We start from the raw sequence: 14,394 nt of genomic DNA on the forward strand, positions 1-14,394 counted from the left end.
GGCTTATGCTACATTCATGTTATGATTTTCTTAATTAATATTATTTGAGGTATTTCAGATTTAAGATTGTTTTGCTTTTAATTTAATTTAGATATTTTCCTTTTGGCTTTGGTTAAATAATTGGTGACTCTTGAGTTATCAAACTCATTGTTGATTGAGAATTGGAATTCTTCAAGAATTAATTCATCCACTTAACTTACCTTCATAGTTAGAGGTTAATAAAGTGGGAGAAAAATCCAATTCTCATTACAATTGATAAGGATAACTGGGATAGGACCTCCAGTCTTCATACCTTGCCAAGAGTTTATTTTATTATTACTATTTTATTTTATTCTTATTGTGCAACATACTGCTTCCTTATTTCCAAAACCCCCAATTTACAATCTTCATAACCAATAATAAGAACATACCTCCCTGCAATTTGATAAACCCCGATTTTGTGGTTTATCTTGTGCTTAATTTGGGGGATTCAACTTTTCTCACATTTATTCAATGAAATAGCATGGTTTTGTAATTCTCCCTTGATTTGTGCTTAAATATGAAAACATGCTTTTTAGGCCCTAAAATTGGTGATTTTAATTCACTTTAATTTCATTCGATGCCTTGATATGTTTGTTGAGTAATTTCAGGTTCATAAGGCAAGTATTGGATGGAAGAAGTGAGGAGAAAAGAATGCAAAGTGGGAGAACTCATGAAGAAATGGAGGAACCGTAAAGCTGTCAAGCCTGACCTCTTTGCACTCAAACAACCATAACTTGAGCTACAGAGGTCCAAATGAGGCAGTTCCAGTTGCGTTGGAAAGCGAACATCCGGGGCTTCGAAATAATATAAAATTTGATATATGTTGCTTTGCGTTCAGGGTCGCGCACGCGCACTTTGTGCGCGCGCCGATGCTGTCCGTGGCCCACTTTAATGAAATCGCCCCCAGCGATTTCGCAGCTCATTTTGGGCCCAATCCAACCCATTTCTGATGCTATTGAACCCAAAGATTGAAGGGAGAATGAACCAAGTAGTCATAGTTTAGTTTTCATCATGTTTTAGGATAGAATTCTAGAGAGAGAGGCTCTCTCCTCTCTCTAGATTTAGGATAGAAATTAGGGTAGAGTTAGGTTAATCACTCTCAAATTTCTCTTTTAATTCTTGTTTTGATCTTAATTCTCTTACATTTTAGTGTTCTATTGTCTTCATCTTCTTATTTTCTCTTGTTAATTTCTTGTTTTTCTCTCTTTTATTTTTATGAACAATTATTGGATCTTAATTTTCTTTAATGCAATTTTATGTTTGATGTTGTTTTTATTGTTGATTTGAGTTGAGATCTTACCTTCCTTACAAATTGTAGTTGGTAGATTTTACTATTTCTTGCCATTTATTATGCTTTCCTTTTATGCCTTCCAAGTGTTTGATAAAATGCTTGGAAGGATGTTAGAGTAGATTTTGAGCATTCTTGGCTTGGAAAGAGTGATTGGGTAATCTTGAGTCATGAAAACCCAACTTATGTTGGTGATCTAGAGTTGTTAGCTAGTATTGTTTCCATTGACGCTAACCTTTTGCTATTTTAATTAGTAAGTTGGTTAGGACTTTTGGATTGAGATTAGCTAGTCTCATTAGACTTTCTCTCTATTTGTTGGAGTTGACCTAATGAGATAAATTCTTGTTTATATTTGTGACATGATTAATTAGTCTTGTTTGATATTCTCCCGATGTGTGAGTTAACTAAATAAGGCGAATTAATCATGCATGACTAGGATAGAAAGCCTATGATCTCAATCCATTGCCATGAATGTCTCTCTTTATTACTTGCTTTCTTTAATTACTTGCCCAATTTACTTTTCTTGTCTTTTTTTTTTATTGCCCCTCTAATCAACCAAAACCCCCCTTACATCCTTCATAGCCAATAAGCATACATTTCATTGTAACTCTTCGTGAGACGACCCGAAATCTTAATACTTCGGTTAATTTTCATTGGGGTTTGTTACTTGTGACAACTCAAATTTTTGATGTGGGAATTGTTTGTTGGTTTAGAACTATACTTACAACGAGAATTCATTTGAGGAAATTATAAACCACACAAAAGTTCTCTCATCAAAATGGCACCATTGCCGGGGAGTTGCAATGGTGTTATATTATTGGCTATTGTGAATATTGTGAATATGTTTGCCTTTTTCTTGTTTGTTAGTTTTTGTTAGCATTAGGACTTTGTTACTTATTTTTATTAGCTTTTGCTTTTATTTGCTACTATGAATTCTCACCACTTTGGCTATGAGTTTGTCTCAAATTATGTTGTAGGGAATGGGAACTACAATGAGGATATACATCAAGGGTGGAATAATCAAAGATGGGAGGAGCCTCAAGGGATTGATCAACCTTCTTGGCAACAACAACCTCCGGATTCTTATGGGTATAACTCTCATCCTAATGCATATCAATCTAATGGATGTGGTGACCCTTATTGTGATTGTCAACAACCACCACCACATGCCTATGAACCACCCCCTCAACATGATTTTGAACCACCTTACTCACAAGCCCCCTACCACCAAACACCCCCATATGACCCTAATCCTTATCCACCATACCAACCACCTTATGAACCATATGAACCATACATAGAACCGCCACAATTCCAACACAACTACTCTCAAGAACCACCTCAATATACACCTCCACACCCTTACCAAGGTGAACCAACTTCCAATCATGAAACCTTCCTCCCAAACAATGAACCTTCTCTTCCACCATCACCTCCTGATGAAGCCCCCACGCAAGAACTAAGAGATTTTGAATCTCATATCTTAAGGCGACAAGAGGAGGATGAAAAGAAGTTTAAAGAGCTAGGAGCCAAGATGGCTATCCTAGTGGAAGCCGTTAGTAATATGGCCTCCTCCCGACTAAGCCTAAGCAACCAAGGCACTCCCATTGACGAATGTGGAGAAGCAACCAAGAAGCATAGTGAGGGAGTGAGTTTAGAGCTTCAAGGTGAAGAAGAGGAGTTGAAGCAATGAGTGCAACAAGAGGAGGAAGTTAAGATAATTGAGCCGGAAGAAATGGTTGAAGCCTTTGAAGAGGTTGACCAAGAGATGGATTCAATCATTGAAGAATTTTTATGTACAATTGAATCCTCTCCAATTGGGCTTGACATGGAGATTGAAGAAGAAGATACCTCACTTCTCATGCCTTTGGTGAGCAATGAAGAAGAAATTGAAGTGGAAGCAAGCCACCAAGAGGAAGAGGTTGAAGTTGAGGAAAGTTGTAAAGAGGTAAACATAGTCAAGGAAGAGCACAAGGGAGTGGAGCTTGCAAGATCATTGGAACCACCCCTTCCTAAGTCACCATCCTACACAACATTCAAGTGGGTGAAATTCTTATCCCTAAGCTTTGCTTTCTCGCTTGAATATGGTTTGATTGAAAATGATGGTCAACTTAGAGCTCTTTGTGGAGTTAAGAGTAGAAGAGAGTTGTGTAGTGGTTGGAAGCATCACTCTAAGTTCATGATGGTTGCATGCTCAAAGTTGAATGGCAATGGTTGGTGTAAGAACAAATTGCATGGGTCTAGGAGAATGTTTGGGTGCTTCTTTGAGAATTCCAAGGCTAAACCACCCAATTGGAATCATGATGATCAATTTGAAGATGGGTGTGAAAATAAAATATGGGATCCCAGATCACAACATGAAGACCAATTTTTGGAGCTCATATCTTGGGAAAAACCTCACCCAAGCTTGGTGAAGATGGTTGAAAATTCTAACAACCAATTGAGGAGCAAGCATTCTTGGAAGATCAAGGATGAATACAAGCATAAGCCACCATGACAAGGAGCCTCCCAAATGTCCAACTTAAGGACTTAAACTAAAAGTGCTAAGTGGGAGACACCCCACCATGGTAAACTCTTTCCACTCTCTTTTAGATTTGGTTAATAAGTGATTGGAGTTGCCATTGTAGGTAGTTTTTCTTATTTTATATACTCTTATGCATTTTACTTTTATTGGTAGGTTGTTTATTACATTCATGCTTTGCTTAGAATAGTTGTAGTTAGATTGCATTTTGCTTGTAGTATAAGTTTTGTTTTTAGTGTATTTGAAAATTTTTCAAAAAAAAAAATAAATCCAAAAAGATTTGTTGTTAAATTTGAATTTTGCTTGCTTTAGAATGTTTATAGATTAGGAGAGTATTAAATTCTGTGTTTGTGCTTCTTTAAAAAAAAAAAAAAAAACGGGAATCGGCGCCCAAGCGCGCAGTGCACGCGCGCGGGTGGTGCATATCACACTCCTGGTACAAAAACCAGAGAGTTGTGCCCACTTTATGCCTACTTTGTGCCAGGCGATCCGCGCGTAAGCACGCATGGCGCATATGCACCGATTTGCACCCTGTTTTTCTCCTTTCTCCTTTCTCCTTCTTTCTTCTTTCCTTCTTCTTTCTTTCTATTTTTTTTCTTCTTCCTCTCTTTGAGAATTTTTTTTCTTTCTTTTAAAAATATAAAAAAATAATAATAATAATAATAATAAATTATTAAAAAAATTAAAAAAAATTTAAAAAAATAAAAAAATTTTTTCTTCCAATTTCTTTTATTGCATTTCCTTGTTTTCATTCATTGAATTTTAATTTTATTTTTTTTGTAACTTGTTTTCCCTTTTATTTTCTAAGTTTCTTATTTTAATAATGGTGTTGAATTCTCTTACTCAATTGTTGAGAAATTCTTGGTTAATCTTGGTGCTTCTAGACTTGTTTGATATTGATCGGTAATAAAATTTCTAATTCAATGCTTAACCTTTGATGATCCTTATATCCTTTGTGCATTGATATGAGCTTGCATGTTTTTCATAACCCACTATTTCTTGTTTAAGCTTGATGCAACATGCTCTTCATGTCATTTGCCTATGCTTTGACTTTATTCTTGCATCAAGTATTAGTTAATATGCCTTAGCTTATATTGTTTTCTCACTCGCATGTTGTAGCTACCATGTAGTGAGAACCCTACTCTTATTTGGCATTAGCCCCCGCCTATGTTCTAATTGCTTTGCTATCTTTGTTGTAGGCTTAATTCTCTTTCTTTTTCCTTCCTTTTAGGTTGGCCACCAAGAAGGAAAGGAATGAGAAAGCTTCTAAATGGGGCAACAAACAAGTCCACCCGCACAACCTTTTGAAGGAACTCATCAATTGTAGAAACCCGTCCACCTTGCTCTTCTTTGCATGCACCAAGGACGGTGCAATTTTTTAAGTGTGGGGAGGTCGTCCGACCGATCTCCATGGGTAACAACTTCCTTTTTCAACACCAATTCTTAATTTTTGTCCTTGTTAGTTAGTTGTTGCATTGCATGATAGGTTGCATGCTAGTTAGAAATTGTACATATTTTACCACTTCTTTTTATGTTAGGACTACTTGGTTATGGTAATGATTTCCTTCCAAGAAATTATAGTTTTAGGGCAATCTACCAATTTGGAAAAAAATTTTTATTGAACTTGCTTGAAAGAATTTATTTTGGAACATGGTTTTTGAGCTAAGAACACAAGCTTGTGAGATTTGAGCCTAACTGCGTGGTTACATTTTATAACCACTTATTCTTCCTTCTTGTGTGCAGTATTCTCTTTCTATGATTGTAATCTTTGATTTGTTTGATTCTCTATGTCCATTATTTTGTATATTCATGCATTTATATGATTGAGGCCATTGTTTCATTAGCTCACTTACCCAAATAGCCTTACCTCTTATCATCCATTGTTAGCCAATTTGAGCCTATGATTAACCCATTTGTTCTTAATTTAGCACATTACAAGCCTTAAAGTGAAAAACAATAAATGTCCTTTATTTGGATCTTTGATTAGCTTAGGCTAGTGTGTGTGTGTATCATTCAAGTGTGGGAAGTCGTGGGACATTGGGTGAATAAAATGGGTAGTTTTGTGTTTTTGTTGTAAATATTAGGAATTGGGTACATACTCATGTATTGATAAAATGTATAGACCTTATGCATTGATGTTCTTGTATATAGTTTAAAAAGAAAAAGAAAAAGAAAAAGAAAAAGAAAAAAAATAGGAAGAAAAGAAAAAGAAAGGAAAAGAAATAAAAAGGGGACAAAATGCCCCAAAACAAAGTGAAGCTCAATAAAGATCAATGCATATGAGTTGTAATAAAAAAGAAAATGCATGAGTATGTGAAAAAGTGGAAAAATGGGTAGTTAGGATAGCCTAAATTGTATAGGTTGCTATACAGGTTAGGTGGAAAGTTTAAGGTAATCAAAGATTCAAATTTCAAGTCCACTTGACCAAATATACATCCTTACCTTAACCCTAGCCCCATTACAACCTATGAACAAGTCCTCATGATGAATGTATGCATGCATTGAATAATTGTTGATTGTTAGATGAAAAATAAATCATAGAAAGCATGATTAGAAGAGAATTGAGTGATCGACCCTATACACTAAAGCGACTAGAGCGGATACACATCCGGTGAGGGTTCGATGCTCAATTCCTTGTTCCCGGCTTTCATGAGCTTTTCTTCTTGCAAGTCTATTTGCACTTCATTTTTATACTTGAATTGGTAGGACTCATGAGTCGTCATATGACCTTAGCCCTACCCATACATGCTCTTGGAGGATTGATTTACTTTTAACCAAGTAGGTAGAAGCATTTTGCATTTAGTTGCATGCATGTAGATAGGTGCATATAGCTTCTTTGCATTGAATAAATGTTCATAACCCTTTTCTTGTCCTTCTTTATTCTTAGCATGAGGACATGCTTGGTTTAAGTGTGGGGAGATTTGATAAACCCCGATTTTGTGGTTTATCTTGTGCTTAATTTGGGGGATTTTATCAACTTTTCTCACATTTATTCAATGAAATAGCATGGTTTTGTAATTCTCCCTTGATTTGTGCTTAAATGTGAAAACATGCTTTTTAGGACCTAAAATTGGTAATTTTAATTCACTTTAATTCCATTCGATGCCTTAATATGTTTGTTGAGTAATTTCAGGTTCATAAGGCAAGTATTGGATGGAAGAAGTGAGGAGAAAAGCATGCAAAGTGGGAGAACTCATGAAGAAATGGAGGAACCGTAAAGCTGTCAAGCCTGACCTCTTTGCACTCAAACGACCATAACTTGAGCTACAGAGATCCAAATGAGGCGGTTTTAGTTGCGTTGAAAAGCTAACATTCGGGGCTTCGAAATAATATAAAATTTGAAATATGTTGCTTTGCGTTCAGGGGCGCGCATGCGCACTTTGCATGCGCGTGCCGATGCTGTCCATGGCCCACTTTAATGAAATCGCCCCCAGCGATTTTGCAGCTCATTTTGGGCCCAATCCAACCCATTTCTGATGCTATTGAACCCAAGGATTGAAGGGGAAATGAACCAAGTAGTCATAGTTTAGTTTTCATCATGTTTTAGGATAGAATTCTACAGAGAGAGGCTCTCTCCTCTCTCTAGATTTAGGATAGAAATTAGGGTAGAGTTAGGTTAATCACTCTCAAATTTCTCTTTTAATTCTTGTTTTGATCTTAATTCTCTTACATTTTAGTGTTCTATTGTCTTCATCTTCTTATTTTCTCTTGTTAATTTCTTGTTTTTCTCTCTTTTATGTTTATGAACAATTATTAGATCTTAATTTTCTTTAATGCAATTTTATGTTTGATGTTGTTTTTATTGTTGATTTGAGTTGAGATCTTACCTTCCTTGCAAATTGTAGTTGGAAGATTTTACTATTTCTTGCCATTTATTATGCTTTCCTTTTATGCCTTCCAAGTGTTTGATAAAATACTTGGAAGGATGTTAGAGTAGATTTTGAGCATTCTTGGCTTGGAAAGAGTGATTGGGTAATCTTGAGTCATGAAAACCCAACTTATGTTGGTGATCTAGAGTTGTTAGCTAGTATTGTTTCCATTGACGCTAACCTTTTGCTATTTTAATTAGTAAGTTGGTTAGGACTTTTGGATTGAGATTAGCTAGTCTCATTAGACTTTCTCCCTATTTGTTGGAGTTGATGTAATGAGATAAATTCTTGTTTATATTTGTGACATGATTAATTAGTCTTGTTTGACATTCTCCTGATGTGTGAGTTAACTAAATAAGGCGAATTAATCATGCATGACTAGGATAGAAAGCCTATGATCTCAATCCATTGCCATGAATGTCTCTCTTTATTACTTGCTTTCTTTAATTACTTGCTCAATTTACTTTTCTTGTCTTTTTATTTTATTGCCCCTCTAATCAACCAAAACCCCCCTTACATCCTTCATAGCCAATAAGCATACATTTCATTGTAACTCTTCGTGAGACGACCCGGAGTCTTAATACTTCGGTTAATTTTCATTGGGGTTTGTTACTTGTGACAACTCAAATTTTTGATGTGGGAATTGTTTGTTGGTTTAGAACTATACTTACAACGAGAATTCATTTGAGAAAATTCTAAACCATACAAAAGTTCTCTCATCACAATTCCTTGAGAAGACGACCCGAGGTTTGAATACTTCGGTTATCAATTTATTTAGGGGTTTGTTACTTGTGACAACCAAAAACGTTTGTATGAAAGGACTTTTGAAGGTTTAGAAACTATACTTGCAACGAGGATTTATCCGCAAATTTCTAGACCATGCAAAAGTTCTCTCGTCAAAATGGCGCCGTTGCCGGGGATCGAACTCGGGTCGTCCGCGTGACAGGCGAAAATACTTACCACTATACTAAGCATTGCATTATGAATTGCGTGGTCTAGAAATTTGCGGATAAATCCTCGTTGCAAGTATAGTTTCTAAACCTTCAAAAGTCCTTTCATACAAACGTTTTGGGTGTCACAAGTAACAAACCTCTTTAAAAATTGTTAACCGAGTATTCAAACCTCGGGTCGTCTTCTCAAGGAATTGCAGGGAGGTATGTTCTTATTATTGGTTTTGAAGATTGTAAATTGGGGGTTTTGGAAGTAAGAAAGCAGTATGTTGCACAAAAAGAATAAAATAAAATAGTAATAATAAAATAAACTCTTGGCAAGGTATGAAGACTGGAGGTCCTATCCCAGTTATCCTTATCAATTGTAATGAGAATTGGATTTTTCTCCCACTTTATTAACCTCTAACTATGAAGGTAAGTTAAGTGGATGAATTAATTCTTGAAGAATTCCAATTCTCAATCAACAATGAGTTTGATAACTCAAGAGTCACCAATTATTTAACCAAAGCCAAAAGGGGAGAAATTCTACTTGAATGAAAATAATTTGGATAAATCGAGAACTTTAATAAATTATAGAAAGCAATCATAAGTCTGGAATACCTCAATTAACTCTAATAAAGACATCAAATGTAACATGGAAGAGTTCATAAATTAAATTGGAAAAATAAATAAAAATAAAGAACCTGGGATTGAGAGTCACTCCTAAAACTAAGAGAAATCCCAAATCCTAATCCTAAGAGAGAGGAGAGAACCTCTCTCTCTAAAAACTACATCTACTGCTAAAATTATGAATTATGAGAGCCTCCTTATGAATGGATGCAATCCCCCACTTTATAGACTCTAATCTGTGTTTTCTGGGCCGCGAACTGGGTCGAAAACAGCCCAGAAATCGCTGGAGAAGAATTCAAACACGCTGATTTCCGTCACTGCGACGTGGCCGCATGGATCACGCGGTCGCGTCACTTAGCGTCAGGGAAACTATAGGATATTATATATCAAATCGAAGCCCCAGACGTTAGCTTTCCAACGCAACTGGAACCGCGTCATTTGGACCTCTGTAGCTAAAGTTATAGCCGTTTGAGTGCGAAGAGGTCAGGCTGGACAACTTAGCAATTTCTCCAACTTCTTGTATTCCTTCCACTTTTGCATGCTTCCTTTCCATCCTCCAAGCCATTCCTGCCTTATAATATCTGAAAACACTTAACACACATATCAAGGCATCTAATGGTAATAAGAGAGGATTAATAATAAGCAAATATAAGATCAAAGAAGCATGTTTTCAATCAAAACACATAATTAGGAAGGAAATATAAAACCATGCAAATAGTATGAATAAGTGGGTAAAGAGTTAATAAAAACCACTCAATTGATTACAAGATAAACCATAAAATAGTGGTTTATCAACCTCCCCACACTTAAACATTAGCATGCCCTCATGCTAAGCTCAAGAGAAGCTATAAAGATGAAGAGGAATGGTATGAAATGCAACTTATGAATGCAACTACATGCTAAATGCTTTTACTTACTTGGTTAAGAGTAAATAAGTTCTCCAAGACAAATACAAACCAATTTCCACTAATTCAAATCATACAATAAAAAGCAAGTGAACTTGTAAGAAGACAGCTCATGAAAGCAGGGAACATAGAATTTAAGCATTGAACCCTCACTCGAAGTGTATATCACTCTAATCTCTCAAGTGTATAGGGTAATTCACTCTACTCTTCTCTACTCATGCTTTCTAAACCTTGTTCTTCATCTAACCAATCAACAAAAATTTAATGTACCAATGCAAACATCATGAGGTCTTTTCAAGGTTGTAATGGGGCTAAGGTAAGGGTGAGGGTATATATATATAAGGCTAAGTGAGCTAACAAAGTGAATCCTTGATTAGTCTAAGATCTCACCTAACATATACATACTTTATATAATTTAAAAATACTTTACCTAGCTACCCAAAATTTTTCCACTTTTGTATTACATGCTCATGTATCAAACTTATTTTTGAATTTTGTCCCATGTGCATTGAATTTTTTTATTTTGCATTTGGGGTATTTTTTTTTTCATTTTTCTTTTCTTTTTTTTTTGTATCCCCTTATTTAATTACTTAATATATTTTTCTTCAATACACATGGTAATTTAATTATTTTGATTTCACATGAGCATACTTCCCAAATTTTCAAATAACTTATTCAATTTAATTCCCTACTTTTTCATATCATTCCATGTTCCCATAAAATTTTCCACAATTAAATTTTACACAATATCTATCTTAAGCTAACCAAGGATTCAACTTGGGATTCTTATTTTGTTTTTCTGCTTAAGGCTAGTAATGTGGTTATAAAACAGAAGGGATTTAAAAGCTCAAGGGGGCTAACAAGGGTGATGTAAAAGGTAGGCTAATTTTGGGATAAGTGAGCTAAAATCAAACAATGGCCTCAATCATATGCAAGCATGTAAATACACTAAATATTGGACATATAGAATGGAACAAAAAAAATAGATTACAATCATAGAGAAGGAAACACACAGGAATAAAATATTTATGGTTAAATAATGTAACCATATAAATAAGCTCAAATCTCACAGGTTGTGTGTTCTTTGGCTTAAAAACCATGTTCCAAGTACAACTTCAAACAAGTTTTAACATAAAAAATTTTTTTTTTCAATTTAAATTAGTGAAATTTTTTTTTTCAAAGATAGGGTCTTAAAAAGAAACTTATTATTTTAACTAAGCAGTAACTAAATGCATAAAATCAAATAAATATGCAAATGCAACAACTAATTTAACGAAGAAAATTAAAACATTGGTGTTGAGACAGGGATGTACTAACCCACGAAGATCGGTATCGACCTCCCCACACTTAAAGATTGCACCGTCCTCGGTGCATGCTGAGATGTGCAGGTGGACGGGTTGTTTCAACTGTTGCTTCTCTCTAAGGATTGTGCACATGGACTTGTCTGTCTCCCCATGTAAACGTCTTCCGGTTCTCTTCCTGGTGGCCATCCTGAAAGAAAAAAAAGGGAAGAAAGGTAACCCAATAATAGAGATAAGAAAATAAATGAAGTATGGTTGGGTTAATGCCAAATGAAAAGGGTCTCATTTACATAGTAGCTACAACATGTAAGAAAATAATAGAAGCCATGGCATACCAGTGGTGCAGAATATACAACAATGGGGAAGAGAGTGGGGAAGGAAAGATAATATAAATTAAAAATCAATACAAAAGTAATACAGGTATAAAAGATTGGCATTGATTTGAATAATATTACCTAACCAGAATAAAACAAGTCATAAGCACCAAGATAATACCAGAAAAGAAATAACAGTTGAATAAGAACATTTGAACACCAATGGTAAAATAATAAATTTAGAAAAATAAAAATATGCAATGAATGAAAGTATGCAAATAAATAAAATAAAATAAAATGAGAGGGAAAAAGGATGAGAAGAAGAAAAAGAAAGTGAGAAAGGAGAGAGAAGGAAGAAATTAGGATTAGAAAAGAAAAGATAAGAAAATTGGCACTAATCTGGATAGGTTGTGCGACGCTGGCGACGCGGTCGCGTGGGTGACGCGGTCGCGTAGTGCGCGATAAGGTTGGGTGACGCGGACGCGTGGGGCACACGATCGCGTGACTCGATTTGTGCTAGTGGCGCGAGTGCAGCCTCGCGGTCGCACAACTCTCTGTTCGAAACTTGGTATTGCCAAAATCCAGGGTGACTTGATGCGCGAAAAACTTGTCTCTCAACAAATCTCCTTTCGGCAAGTGTACCGAATTTGTCGTCAAGTAAAAACTCACAATAGAGTGAGGTCAAATCCCACAGGGATTGATTGATCAAGCAACTTTAATTAGAAGAATGTTCTAGTTGAGAGAATCCAGAATTTGGGTTGAGAGTTGCAGAAAATAAAATGGCGGGAATGTAAATAACAGAAAAGTAAATGCTAGAATTAAAGGACTGAAAGTAAATGACTGAAGATAAATTGCAGAATTGTAAATGAGAATGGGGGATTTGCTTATAAAAGTAAATGGCAGAAATTAAAGAGAATGGGTAAGATCAGAGATGGGGAGTTCATTGGGCTTAGGAGATGTTGCAATTCTCCGGATCAAGTTCATTTTCATCTCTTCCTCAATCAATGCACTCATTGATCTCCTTGGAAATCTTAAGTGATTGAATTACAATTTCTTGCAATTCAATCTCTCAAATCTTGATCAATAGCCAATTCCTTGGTCAATTGCTCATGAGAAGAGATGAAGTATGGTCACTGATTGTACCACATGCATTTCCCAAAACAAGTATTGAGAGGGTTATAGTCACATACCCATCCAAACCTAATTTGGTCCAGCATGAGAAAGCATTTCTAGCTTGATCTCTTCATTCCTCTTTCAAGGTTCAAAAGAGATCCAAGTTTGAATAGCTTCTCTTCCAAGATAACTACTCAATTGGGATGAAGATCGAAAGCTTTCAATTAAAATCAAGAGAAAAGATAGAAGAAGAAAAATGAAAATTAGTATTGATCCATCAAATTACAACAGAGCTCCCTAACCCAATGAAAGGGGTTTAGTTGTTCATAGCTCTTGAAAATGAAAATAAATATGGAAAATACATCATAGAACTAGAAATTGCAGAGAAAGTAAAATACAGAGAGTAATTCTCTTTTTCCAACTTTCAGAACTCTCCTAACAATTCAAAGCTACTCCTATATATACTACTCTTCTCAGCTTCTAGTTTGCTCTTCAAGTCTTGGGCCTTTGGATCTTGAGTTTGAAGCAGTTCTTTTCTTCATTTGGGCTTGGCTTTACTTGCAGAGAGAAAGTGCTAAGTGGGCAGAGACTTTAGCTCAGGGCGTTAGGGGTGTTAACATTTAGTGAAAGTATAAGTTCGAGAACGTTAGTGACACTTAACATTTACACTAACGTTCCAATGTACCCCTTTGCCTTACGTTAGATCCCACGTTAACTAGGTTAACATGGCTTCTAATGTGGCCTTGCCAAACTTTGAGAACGTTAGTGACACTCAACATTGTCACTAACGTTCCAGTGTGCCCCTATTTGCTTCACGTTAAAGCCCACGTTAACTAGGTTAACATGGCTTCTAACGTGGCCTTGCCAAACTTCGAGAACGTTAGTGACACTCAACATTGTCACTAACGTTCCAATGTGCCCCTAGATCTCACGTTAGAGTCCACGTTAACTAGGTTAACGTGGCTTCTAACGTGGCCATTCTTAGCCATCCCAACGTTAGTGACAATGTTGAGTGTCACTAATGTTGGCTCATCATTCATTCCTCATCGTTAGCTTCCACGTTAACTAAGTTAACGTGGAAGTTAACGTGGCTCCTTGGGGGGTTGTGTGGTTGCTTCCAACGTTAGTGACAATGTTGAGTGTCACTAACGTTGTCGACAACTCTCACTTCTCACGTTAGCTCCCACGTTAACCAAGTTAACGTGGGAGTTAACGTGGTGTGTTGCATCCTTAGGCCAACGTTAGTGACAATGTTGAATGTCACTAACGTTGGCTTCTCTTCCCCTTTTAATGTTAGAGGCCACGTTAACTAGGTTAACGTGGCCTCTAACGTGGCCACTCATGAGTGTTTGCCATTGGCTCAACTTCCCTTCTCCATGTTAGAGTGCACGTTAACTTAGTTAACGTGACTCTTAACGTGGGCAATGATGGCTTTGAGAGTGTTATTGGCAATCACTTTTCTCATTAACCTTGCAAGTTACCTCCCTTTCCTTGCTTCTTTTG

This window comes from Arachis ipaensis, chromosome B9, assembly GCF_059453495.1.
Source record: "Arachis ipaensis isolate K30076 ecotype BB chromosome B9, ASM5945349v1, whole genome shotgun sequence".
Taxonomy (NCBI): domain Eukaryota; kingdom Viridiplantae; phylum Streptophyta; class Magnoliopsida; order Fabales; family Fabaceae; genus Arachis; species Arachis ipaensis.